Raw genomic sequence first — 11,682 nt, 5'->3', positions numbered from 1 at the left:
GTTGCAATTCGCCACGGCTGACCATAACACATGTGCGTCCTGCTTGTGTGCAAGGTAACACCAACATTATACGCGTGTGAACCGGTTGCGTGGGTGGGAACACTAGTCTTATTTTTTAGCCCAGATATGTAAAATCGTTTTACATGATAAAGATTATTCCACCCTTTTTCCTTGTCATATATCCAAAATCCAACCCTACCTTATCTTCTTCTGTATCTACCAGGACCAGCGCCTCCCTCTCTCTCTCATTTGACCTCATCTCTATTCTCTTCATAAACACAAACGAAATCGAAGATCCATCGAAAAAATCAATCAATAACATCAGCTCTTCCCTATTCTCTTCATCAATACCAGCTGAAAACGAAGATTCATCAGCTCTTCTCGTTGCTCATCATTAACAAAATCCATCAGCAGATCAGTTCTTGAGGATTTGTTGTGAATCGATGAAGAACAGTCAATGAGGAGCACCAACAATATTTGAGAGTAATTATGTGTTGTCTAAAGCAATTAGTAATTGTACCGAAATTCAAGATTATACCTCTTCGATGGTATGTTGTTGGTAAGGGAAACCCTAATTTTGTTTTTGCTTTGATTGATGCTGGTGTGAATTTTAGGGATTTATCAAATGGGATTTTTTTTTGTTTGAGATTGATGGTTCAATTGATGGTTGTTTGCAGTTGTTAATTCCAAAAATTTGTATGAATGGGTGTGTATACTTAGCTCAGCAATGGATTTACTTATAATGGTATAGAAGTTGATTAATCTAAACACCAAACCTGCAGTTTGAGGTATATAGAAATAGCAGTTCATCAACTACGTATATTTCAGTTTCGTTATACTACAATTTTTGATGAACACATCTTTTGTTTGCTTGCTTATAGTGTTTTTGTCATTGAATGGGACACACCAACATATTTGAATAACAAGTTCCACTTTTGGGCTTACCAAAAACAAAAAAATCTTCATATATTTTAAGCTATGAGGTGGTTCAATACATGCTAGGATTTATTTTATCATAAGATTGAGTATCGATCATACCCCTATTACACTTGAGGTCAGTTTATTTGGCTTCGGCACAGGCTCTTGCTTGTAGATTTGTTTATGTTCATGGAGATGTACGTGAGAAATACTAGAAATGCTCAGTTCGTAGAACCTGTTCACCTTCTCTAAGAAGGCACATCTCATGTCCTGCTGGTGCCTCCTCATGATCTTCCAGAGTAACAAACCTCATGATTTTCCAGAGTTCCTTTGTAATTATCATTTCAGTTGTACATCTTAGTCTGGCAGTGCTCATGGAGATGTATTTGAGTTGTACATCTTAGTCTTGTTAACTACATTTTTGATTACTATACTTCGATTGATTATTGTTTGAAAGCTGACACAACATTTAATGGTATAGGTGCTCCAGCTTGACTGTCAGTTCTCATGTTTTTAAATTCAACCATCCATCCGTTGATCCCACTAACTCTCTGTTGGTTCTTACTTGACAGATAACACTATTATCTGCTCATACAGCTGATGGAATCGTTGCTTGGCGAGGTTAGAGAGGAGTTCAAACATCGGTTGGCGACCCAGAATGAACCGATAAGCTTCTCTTTGCTTTGTTAGTAATAAAGAAACAAGAGATTTATAGTAATAAAGAAACATAAGTATTGTGGATTGTCTGGCAGGTGGTGGTGGTGGATACCAAGGAGGAGGAGATCAGGGAGGGTGTCTTGGTGATGGATATCAAGGTGGGGGAGATCAAAAAGAAACAAGAGATTTCTTAGTAACAAAGTAACATGTTTGGCATGTGGTGGTGGTGGATACCAAGGAGGAGATTGGAGAAGGTGTCTTGGTGGATGAGATCATGGAGGTAGTGGTAGCTGAAGAGATGGTGATTGGATGTGCCCTAATTCAAGGTATGTTGAGTTTATCTTCCTAATGTATGATATGAGCCACAATATTGTTTACGGAGAAGTAGGATTACAATTGATTTTGGTTTTTTATTTTCAACTTCAAAGTCTTAATGTTAGTATCTTGGAATGCAATAATTTACATTAGGTATTTTTCCATGTACTGAACACGGAGGATATGGAAAATGTTTGCGGATATACCTGCCATTTGATCAGGATCCATTGATAGTTTGTTTCTAAATCATGCTGATTTTGTGCATTGAACGGATGACATCTGCTGAATCATCTAGAATGACACTTGTGTCTCATTTAAAAGAGGCTCTCCAGGGGCAGGTTACTGTTTTTTTTTTGTATCTCTTTCCCCCACCCTCACCAGCAACAAAAAAAACAAATATTTCTTTTTTGTATCAATATTCTATATTCATTTACTTTTACTATTTATTTTATTTTCCTAATTTAGATTATGTTGTTCTTGTAGGAATTTGAGCTGGAACAAGTACGCATTCTGCTTCAGGTAATAATTAATGAGATGACTTATGGGGATACTTTTTCCTTCAAGGTTGTCTAATGTCTATGAATTATAAGTTGAATTGGCCTTCAGAATTCTGTGTTATGTGTTAAAGTTGTGGGAACCTGAACTTCGTTATTGCGAACTGAGTGTGATAAATGTGGTACTGCGAACTAAGTGTAATAAATGTAGTACTCAATTTTGTTGTAGTGTACGGTGTTCGCACTATGTTTACCTTATGTCTCACTTATTGGACTTTGTGAAATTCAGTGGTGAGTGTAACTAACCCTTTGAAGAACCTGCTAAGTAAATTTTTGTTTGTTAGCTTACTTGTGTTAACTTCATAATTAAGGATAGATTGTATACTTCTACTAGCAATGAACACTGTGAACATGCTTTAGAAACTACAAAATAGAAGCTTGAAAGGTCACCTTATGGTTGTGTTCACAATGTATACATGATGACTATCTTTCAGTTGTGTTTTTCTAGGAGTTTGGAGAAGGAGCATACTTGGAAGTGTACAAGGAACTTAAAGCATGGCAACTTGAAGGCTATAAGTGTGGGGGAGTGATGCTTAGATGTCTTGGAGGGTAAAGTGCGATAATGTGCAACTGAGCAAACGTGAGTAAAGAAGACACTTCGTTTAAGTTTGTGGTATTATGTCGTTGAATGATTAAGAGCTTTTGTGGTGTCCGTTAAAGAAAAACACAACATTTTTTGTTGTTTATTGATGGTAGCTTATAGCCTATGTAGGGCTATGCTAAATCTATAGCTGTCTACTGAACCTCATCAGTTGTTCAAAAAACACAACAACTTATGTTCAAAAGTAGTGCAGTTGTATCCTCATAAGCAAATGAATCTATAGATGTCTACTGAACCTTTTCACTACACAAACATTGAAATATGAAATCCTGTGAAAATTAATAGTTATTGTCATATGGTTACCCTGAAACTCGCTTGAATATACTGTTTAGATGGAAGGCTTCTTTATTCAATGTGCACTTCATAGCTGAGAGGACAATGATGAAGATGCTGATGCACAAGAGGGTGGGGGAAGTTTACCTAGTGCAGAACCATAATTTGTAAGTCAACTTATTTTCCATTTGTATCATTTCTGAAATTATACATATACTATTTATCGTGATTTTTAAATCCAAAATTTTATACTCGGTACCGCAGGCTGAGGTTCAGAAGAAGCAAAAACTGATCAAAGATTTGCAAGATGCGGGTACTCCCGCAACAAACACAGATGCATAAATTGAAGCATTCAGAAAGGATTCTGCTCGTGCTAAAGTGTATGAGTTTAGAAACTAAATTTCATTGGGTATATTGATTGTATGTTATTGGCCTGAATAAATTGTTCAAGTGGAAGACTTTGTTGTTTAGTGGGCATTCAGTGTGTCTCTCAGTAGCCTGGATTTGTCCTGAAAACGTTACAGGGAACTCTTGACTGAGTCAATGACAAGTTGACTTGACTTCTTTTTTCATGTTGCAAAAATTTAGCAATGGTCGGAAACTGTTGCTAAATTTAGAACCAGAATAATAAATCCCGGTCCGGCTAAGTCTAGCCGTTCTAAGTTTTTTTGGGTTTAAATTTCGCAATTGCTTCAGGCTGTTGCGACAATAATATAGCAACAGCATTCAGCTGTTGCTAAACCTTTTCGCAACAGCATTAAGCTATTGCTAAACCTTTTCGCAACATCCAAAACAGTTGCAAAGCCAGGGAAAACACTTGGATGAACCGAAAACCGTTGCGAAAAAATATGCAACGCCACGTTCGCAACGGCTTACAACTGTTGTAAGTCCCTTTTGCAATTGGACGCAACTGTTGCTATTCTGGAAAAAATGGTGTAGTGACCCATGATGAGAAATGTGAGTAAGTCGTGCAAGCAGTTGAAGGAGTTAGCAAAGTAGTGTATGGAAAATCAACCAAGTCTTTCGCATGATGATGAACATGGTTAAAACACGATCTTCATTTCCCCACTCTTTCACTCCAGCAACCGTCACACTTACTGGGGATCAATGTCTCTACTATTCTTGCAATATAAATAAGTCTCTGAATCCACGATTGAAAACACAAGAATTCTCATCTGAACAAGAACTTTCAACATAGCGGAATTCAATGAATCAAAACTTATCTTGTTCGAACTCAACAATTCACAAAACTTACAAAGTCTACAACACATTCACAATCTCTGATCATTATTGATCTCACACAATTCTCTGCTTCCCTCCTACATATCGACCCTCATCCCTTTTTGTGACCGAATTGACTCTGGAACGACCATTTTCTTGGTTTAGGCCGGAGTCTTACATATTGATCTCTCGAACTCAAAGCACTCACGTACAGTGCATCTGTTTGCAAAAGGTTTAAGTAATTTGCTCGTTCGAGGAATCGTTCGTCTCTCCACTTTTCCTCAAAAACCAGTAAATCGTTTTCACCCATCAACAAAGATGCACTTTCTTTTGTATCAAACGAATTTGTCAAATTAACTCCCCTAAAGAAGAGCTATAGTTCTACCACCGCCACACTGCATGCATTTGGGCTTAAATTTCGTTGCTAAGAAAGATTTATGAACAAGATTTGATAGTGATTTTTGGAACGACTATATCTAGAAGAAGGCTATTATTGGGGCGTCACTATCCAATAGAGGGGATTCACTTGGATATTTAGTGACCAAAAATCTGGTTATGGGGTACTTTTGATTCAATAATAATTGTCCAAACTATCCTTCAATTAAAATTAAAACTTAAAAACAGAAACAAAACCTAATTTATATTCTTCATTCTTCACATTTCAACTGCTATTCTTCTTCCCCTCTTTTTTCTCGTCATCCTCTTCACCGTAAATCCATTTGAATTCATTTCATCGAACAAACCCATGGTGTATGTAAGGTAATAATCGAACAAACCCATCTTTGTTTACTCGTTTTTGTGCTTAAAATAGGTTAGATTGAATGAAATTGAAGTAAAATTAGGATTTCAATAACGTTTCTGCTAGTGTTACGTCTAGGTTCGATGCTTCTTTTCTAGACGTAATTTTAGTTTACGAAGAAATCACGGCCAGGTTTGGATTAATTCCAACTGTATAATTTTATTTGCATGTAGTTTTACGTCCAGGGTCCTTTTAAATCCAACCGTAGAAATTGATTTTACGTCCAGGTTTGGATTGATTCCAACCGTAGAAATTGGTTTTACGTCCAGGTTTGGATTGATTCCAACCGTAGAAATTGGTTTTACGTCCAGGTTTGGATTGATTGCAACCGTAGAAATTGGTTTTACGTCCAGGTTCGGATTGAATTCGATGATGTTAAAAGAGAATTATTGAATCAATGGAAGCTATCTGGTTCGGTCCAATTTATTCCATGGAAGAAGGGATACTTTGTTATTAAGCTTGACAATGAAGATGATCGTAAACGTGTAAGCTATGATGGTCCATGGAAGATTAAATCTCCAAACGGAATTCAACAGCTTAAAATTCATCCATGGACACCTATGTTTGATCCTGGGAAAGATAAGGTTACTAGAGCTGCAGTTTGGGTTCGTTTCACAGCTTTGCCAATGGAGTTTTGGGATGAAGAGACGATTTTTAGGCTGGCAAGAGGGCTTGGTAGACCGGTTTCGGTTGATCCGCGTACTTTGCGCCATGAATATGGTTACTTTGCGGCAGCTTTGGTTGACATAGATTTCTCTCAACCTTTGAGACGAATTTTGATTGATGGTGAAGAGAATGATGAAATTTTTGTTCAAGAATATGAAATTTTAAACAGGCCAAGTTTTTGCGACTATTGTAAATCTATCGGTCATAAAAAATCTGATTGTAGAACAAAAAAGTTTGATGATTTGAAGGACAAGGCTGAAGTTGAAACTGATCCTGAGATTAAAAAAGCAATTGAAGCGGATATGGATGATCTTAAGAATTTTTGGCAAAAAGAACGACTTCCTAAAGGTAAGAAGAATATGCCGTCGGATGCTCCAATCTTGGAAACCGATCAATCTAAACATGGTGATGAACCCATAACGTTGACGAAGAAGAAGTCTATCCTTGAGATGGCAACTGGAACACGTACAATCTTTCCTGAGCACAGTGAGAGTGCTGGTGCTACATTAGAAGATGATGATACTATATCGGAGCACTCCGAAGATGCAGCTTTGTCCGTGCCGCATATTGCTGCAACTCAAATTGCTGAAGCTCGTAGCGAGAGCGATATTCAGTCCGTGCAGCTCATGGAGGATGGTGGCTTATCTAAGCAATACGGAGATGTTGCTAACGCTGGTGATGACGCTTTACCTGGTTTGCATAAAGAAGATGAGGAATCTGTTCGCAATGACGATGCGGAATTGGTTTTGCGAAGTGTTGGTGCAGCACTTGAGGAGCTGGTTCATGGTAATTTAACTAAGGAGGATGATATTGATTTGGAGATGCAAGAGATGGAAGCTTATAGAAATTATGAGGCCATGAAGGAGGCAACTAGGCAACGGGAGGCTGATGCTGAAGCTGCAAAAATTCAACAAGATATTGCTAGAGCAAAGCTAGAGAATTTGAGGAAGCAGGTTTTGGACTTGCATCATTCTCCGGCTAATACTCCAACTATGGATGCTAATGAGGAAGCTAGTTTTAGTGAGGCCACTAAAACTTCAAGAAGATCTTCACCAGCTATATCTTTAGAAAATTTAACACTTTCTAATAGGTTTGAAACTGGGACCGAGGAGATTGATAAGGTGGTTATTGAAGCTGATGATGTGATTGAGGATGTAGTTGCAACTAGCACTTCAAACATAGTTGAGGAGGATGCAAGAAATTTGGAGATTCTTGCTAATAAAGAGTTAGCTGATCATGAGAAGAAGGAGTTGGCGGAAAAGAAGAACAAATCTAAAGCTCATAAGAAGAAGACAGCTGTTGTGGCTACTGTTAGTCAAGTTAAAACTCGAGGTGGAAAATCTTCTAGACAGGGTTCCGCAAGCCCTTCAAAAAGTAGAGTTAATTAATGCGTGTCTTCTATTGGAATGCTCAAGGCTTGGCCAAAGATGGTGCAAGGGACAAGTTGAATGAGCTTTACAACTTGCACAAACCTGATGTTATTTGTATTGCGGAGCCCCAGGTTCGTTGCACTACACGTTTTGTTAGGAAGCTTAATTTGCTTGATTTTTGTGAAGATGTTATTACTAATGAGGTGCATGGCCAGAAAGGTAATATTTGGGTCTTTTGGAGGAATACTCTAGCAAGGCCGATTGTTTTATCTTCGTCTAAGCAGGCTATCACTTTGGATTTTGCTGGGAATTTAATCACGGCTGTGCATGCTTCTTTTGATGCGGTCGAAAGGAGATCTCTTTGGCGGCAATTGGGTATGGGATATATTTCCATTCCATGGTTGGTGTTGGGTGATTTCAATTGTGTTTTGCGTCTTGATGAGAAGAAGGGTGGCAGGCCGCTCAAAGAAATTTATATAAATGAGTTTCGAAGTTGGATCTCTGACAATGGTTTGGTTGAGGCCGATGCTATTGGGAAGAAGTATACTTGGTCTAATTGTCGGAGTGGAATGCATAGAATTGTTTCTAAACATGATAGGGCTGTTATTAATGGTGCGTGGCATGATAAGTTTGATAACTGGAGGTGCAAAGCTTTGCCGAGAATCTGCTCGGACCATTCTCCTCTATTTGGTTTTGCTTTTGATAGTCCTAGACCGAAGAGAGCTCCTTTTAGAATTCAGAAGATGTGGCTTTCTCATCCATCTTTTTTGGATTTCGTCAAGGATAATTGGAGTGTTAGGTTGGATGGTGCTCCTCCTTTTGTTTTTACGTCAAAGTTGAAGCGATTGAAGGATGCTTTGAAGATTTGGAATAGAATGGTGTTTGGAGATGTTCAGTTTCGCTTAAAGAAAGCGGAATTGAATCTTGATAAAGAGAATGATATTCTGGACCATAATGTTAGCTGTGAAGTCCAATTTTTGAAGGTTGCCGATGCCAGGAAGGCTGTTGATGATGTGCGGTCTGAGTTGGCCACTATGCTTAAGCAAAAATCGAGAATTAGTTGGTTGGAGGATGGTGATCAGAATACTCGTTTTTTTCACAATTCAATTAGAATGAGGAGGAGCCAAAACACAATTTCCGAACTGAAGACTTCTACTAACTCTACTTTGTTTTTGCAGGATCAAATAAAAGATTACATTGTTGATCATTATCGTGCAAAGTTCAACGGTGGAGCTGTTCATATTGATCCGAGATTATTTGATTATGAGCATGAGAGCATATCAGCTGCTGAGAGTGCTTGTATGGATGCTATCCCGACCTTGGATGAAGTTAAAGAGGCTGTTTTTGATCTGGGGGCGGATTCTGCACCTGGCCCTGATGGATTTACAGGTTCTTTCTTTCGAACCTGTTGGAACATTATTTCTAGAGATCTTTTTAATGCTATTGCAAACTGTTGGGCGATGAAGAAGATTCCTAATGGCATTAACTCTAGTTTTATTGTTCTCATCCCAAAAGCTAATAAGTCTGATGCTATTAAAGACTATAGGCCAATTGGTTTAAGAAACTTCTTCTTCAAAATCATTACAAAAATTATGGCGACCAGACTTGGTACGGTGTTGAATAAATTGATTTCTGAAGAGCAAGTGGCGTTTATGAAAGGAAGAAACATTCATGAGAACATTGCTTTGGCCTCGGAACTGATCAATGAGCTTAGTGTTGAACGGAAGCATGGTAATGTTGGCCTTAAATTGGATATAGCCCAAGCTTTTGACACGGTTAGTTGGGAGTTTGTTGTTGAAGTTTTTCGTCAATATGGCTTTTCTGATGCATGGTGTTCGTGGCTGCTTAGTATTCTTAACTCTGCCCGTATATCTATTATGATTAATGGTAGCCCTGAAGGTTTTTTCAGTATCACAAGAGGCCTTCGTCAAGGGGATCCTCTTTCACCTTTGATTTTTGTTCTTATTGAGGATGTTTTGAGCCGCAATCTCTCTAAGCTGTTTGCTGCTAGAAGTATGCATCACATGGTGAGTAAGAAAGGTGTGGCCCCAACCCATTTACTTTTTGCGGATGATATTCTTATTTTCTGTAAAGGCAATCTTCATAGTCTGCGGAATTTGAAGGAGATGCTTGGCATGTATCAACGTGCTTCCGGTCAGTATGTTAGTTACGCCAAAAGAAAATTTTATTATGGTGGAGATAGACAGTCTCGTGCTGTTGCTATTGCAAACTTTATGGGCATGGAAAGGGCGCATTTCCCGGATAAATATTTGGGAATCCAATTGAAACCTGGCATTGTGCGTCATATTCATGTTCGTCAGGTAATGGAGAAGATTATGGACAAGCTGGCAGGTTGGAAGGGTAAGCTCTTGTCTTTTCAGGCCAGGTTAGTTTTGATCAAATCAGTAATTTCTAGCTATTTGCTTCATTCAATGGCTGTTTATAAATGGCCATGTACGGCCATCAAGACGGTGGAGAGGGCCATTCGCAATTTTTTATGGTCTGGAGATGCTGAGAAGCGCAAACATTTCACGGTTCTTTATGATGACTTATGCCGTTCTAGGCGTGAAGGTGGGCTTGGGCTCAAGAAGTTGAATGATGTTAATAAGGCCATGCTTATGAAGTTGTGGGTCTCGATTCGCGACTCTAATAAGACTTGGGCAAGATTTTTGAAGGCAAAATATTTCAAGGTTAATGGCAACTTGATTGATTACAAGTTGGGTTCCTCGGTTTTTCCTGGCATTAGATTGGTGCATCACTTTGTTCAAAAACACACACGCTCAATTATAGGTAACGGTGCTAATACTTCCTTATTTTTTGATAATTGGTGTGCTGATTTTTCAATTGCACAACGTCTTGGCATCAAAACAAAGGGCCCTAATGATTTTAAGGCCAAGGTGAGTGATATTATTGTTGATGGCTCTTGGGCTATTCCTCCAAAGACTAAACAATTGATGTTACGATGCAATACTGATGTTGATAATTTGCCTCTTATTGGTGGTGGAGATGATTATAAAATTTGGGACTTGGACAATAAGGGTGTTTTCTCTGTCAAGTCGGCCAAGGCTGCCATCCGTGGGCCAGCCGAAATTTTGCCAGCTGCGGCACTTTTTTCTAGAAGTGTTGTACATCCTACTTTGGGTGTGCAGTACTGGAAGCTATTTTATAAACAATGTTGTGCTACTGATGATAATGTTATGAAGAAGACAGGTAGGGAGATGCCTTCTATGTGTCGTTTATGCAGAGAGGATTGTGAAGATGTTAGCCATATTACTTGGCATTGCAAGATTGCCAAGAGGATTTGGAATTGGGCAGCTGAAATTTTCAATCTGAAGCCGAATGAGGACATCGTGGCCTCCTACAAGGTGGCGAAGGGGCGGAGTCGAATGATTAAGGATCTGTGGCTTGTTGCAAATCTTGCAATAGTTACGGAATTATGGAAGTTGCGTAACAAAGCTTATTTTGAGAACATGCGGGTTCGTTGGCTGGAGTTTAAAGGAAGAGTTCATCAGGTAAGTCGTGATAACTCTATTAGAATGAAGGGCCATATGCATAATACTTTGGATGATTTGCGTATTGTTAACTTCTTTAGAGTGAAGCATAGATATTGCGATCACTCTGATCCAATTGAAGTTACTTGGACTCCACCAAATCCTGGTGAAATTATGATCTGTTGTGATGGTGCATCACTTGGTAACCCGGGGCAGGCTGGTTCTGGTGTTGTCTTTCGTGATTCTAACTCGGTAGTCTTGGGGGGTTTTGTGCGTTGGTCTGGGCTGGCAGATTAACTTCTATGCTGAAGTTTGTGCGGTTATCTATGGTGCTGTCGTTGCTCAAAGATGGAATGTGAAGAACCTAAGTGTCAGATCTGATTCGATGAGTTGTTTATTTGCTCTTCAAAAAGGCGAATTGCCATGGCAGCTAATGCAGAGGTGGAGAATAGCGAAGACTTTTTACAATAATATTAGCTATATTCATGGCTACAGAGAAGCTAATTTTTCAGCTGATGTCTCGGCCAAACAAGCATGTTTGTTGGCTGAGGAACATTATGAGTTTTACGAGGGTAGGCCAGGTTTTATTCAATCTGTTGAATGACCTGGAGAGGTTTACTATCGTTTTTAGATTTTTTAGCGAGCGGCCTTTTGGCTTAGCGCTAACTTAGCCTGATCCCTGTACATTTTCGCTTTTTTATTCATTTTTATTGACCGAGTAAAAAAAAGAGGCCCCAATAACAGCCTTCATCTAGAATTCGAACCAACAATCGACCTCCTCATCTAAATACATAATAACCTCTTGTGGTTGTATAAT

The 11,682-nt window shown here is 38.8% G+C and overlaps 1 long non-coding RNA gene across 4 annotated transcripts; it reads left to right on the top strand.

Moving 5' to 3' along the window:
* Positions 1 to 229: 229 nt before the first annotated feature.
* LOC113348696 lies at positions 230 to 3,837 on the top strand. Of its 4 annotated transcripts, none has more exons than XR_003359770.1 (7): positions 230 to 788; positions 1,491 to 1,901; positions 2,044 to 2,228; positions 2,374 to 2,409; positions 2,893 to 3,024; positions 3,378 to 3,485; positions 3,583 to 3,837. It is a non-coding gene; the product is annotated as an uncharacterized LOC113348696 (long non-coding RNA). The 4 variants fall into 4 exon arrangements; XR_003359772.1 differs by having other exon boundaries at positions 2,879 to 3,024; XR_003359769.1 differs by lacking the exon at positions 2,044 to 2,228.
* The last annotated feature ends 7,845 nt before the right edge of the window (positions 3,838 to 11,682 follow it).

This window comes from Papaver somniferum, chromosome 2 (assembly GCF_003573695.1).
Source record: "Papaver somniferum cultivar HN1 chromosome 2, ASM357369v1, whole genome shotgun sequence".
Classification (NCBI taxonomy): Eukaryota; Viridiplantae; Streptophyta; class Magnoliopsida; order Ranunculales; family Papaveraceae; genus Papaver; species Papaver somniferum.
Note: the sequence above shows the minus strand (reverse complement) of the source record. Positions and strands in the feature narration are given on the sequence as shown.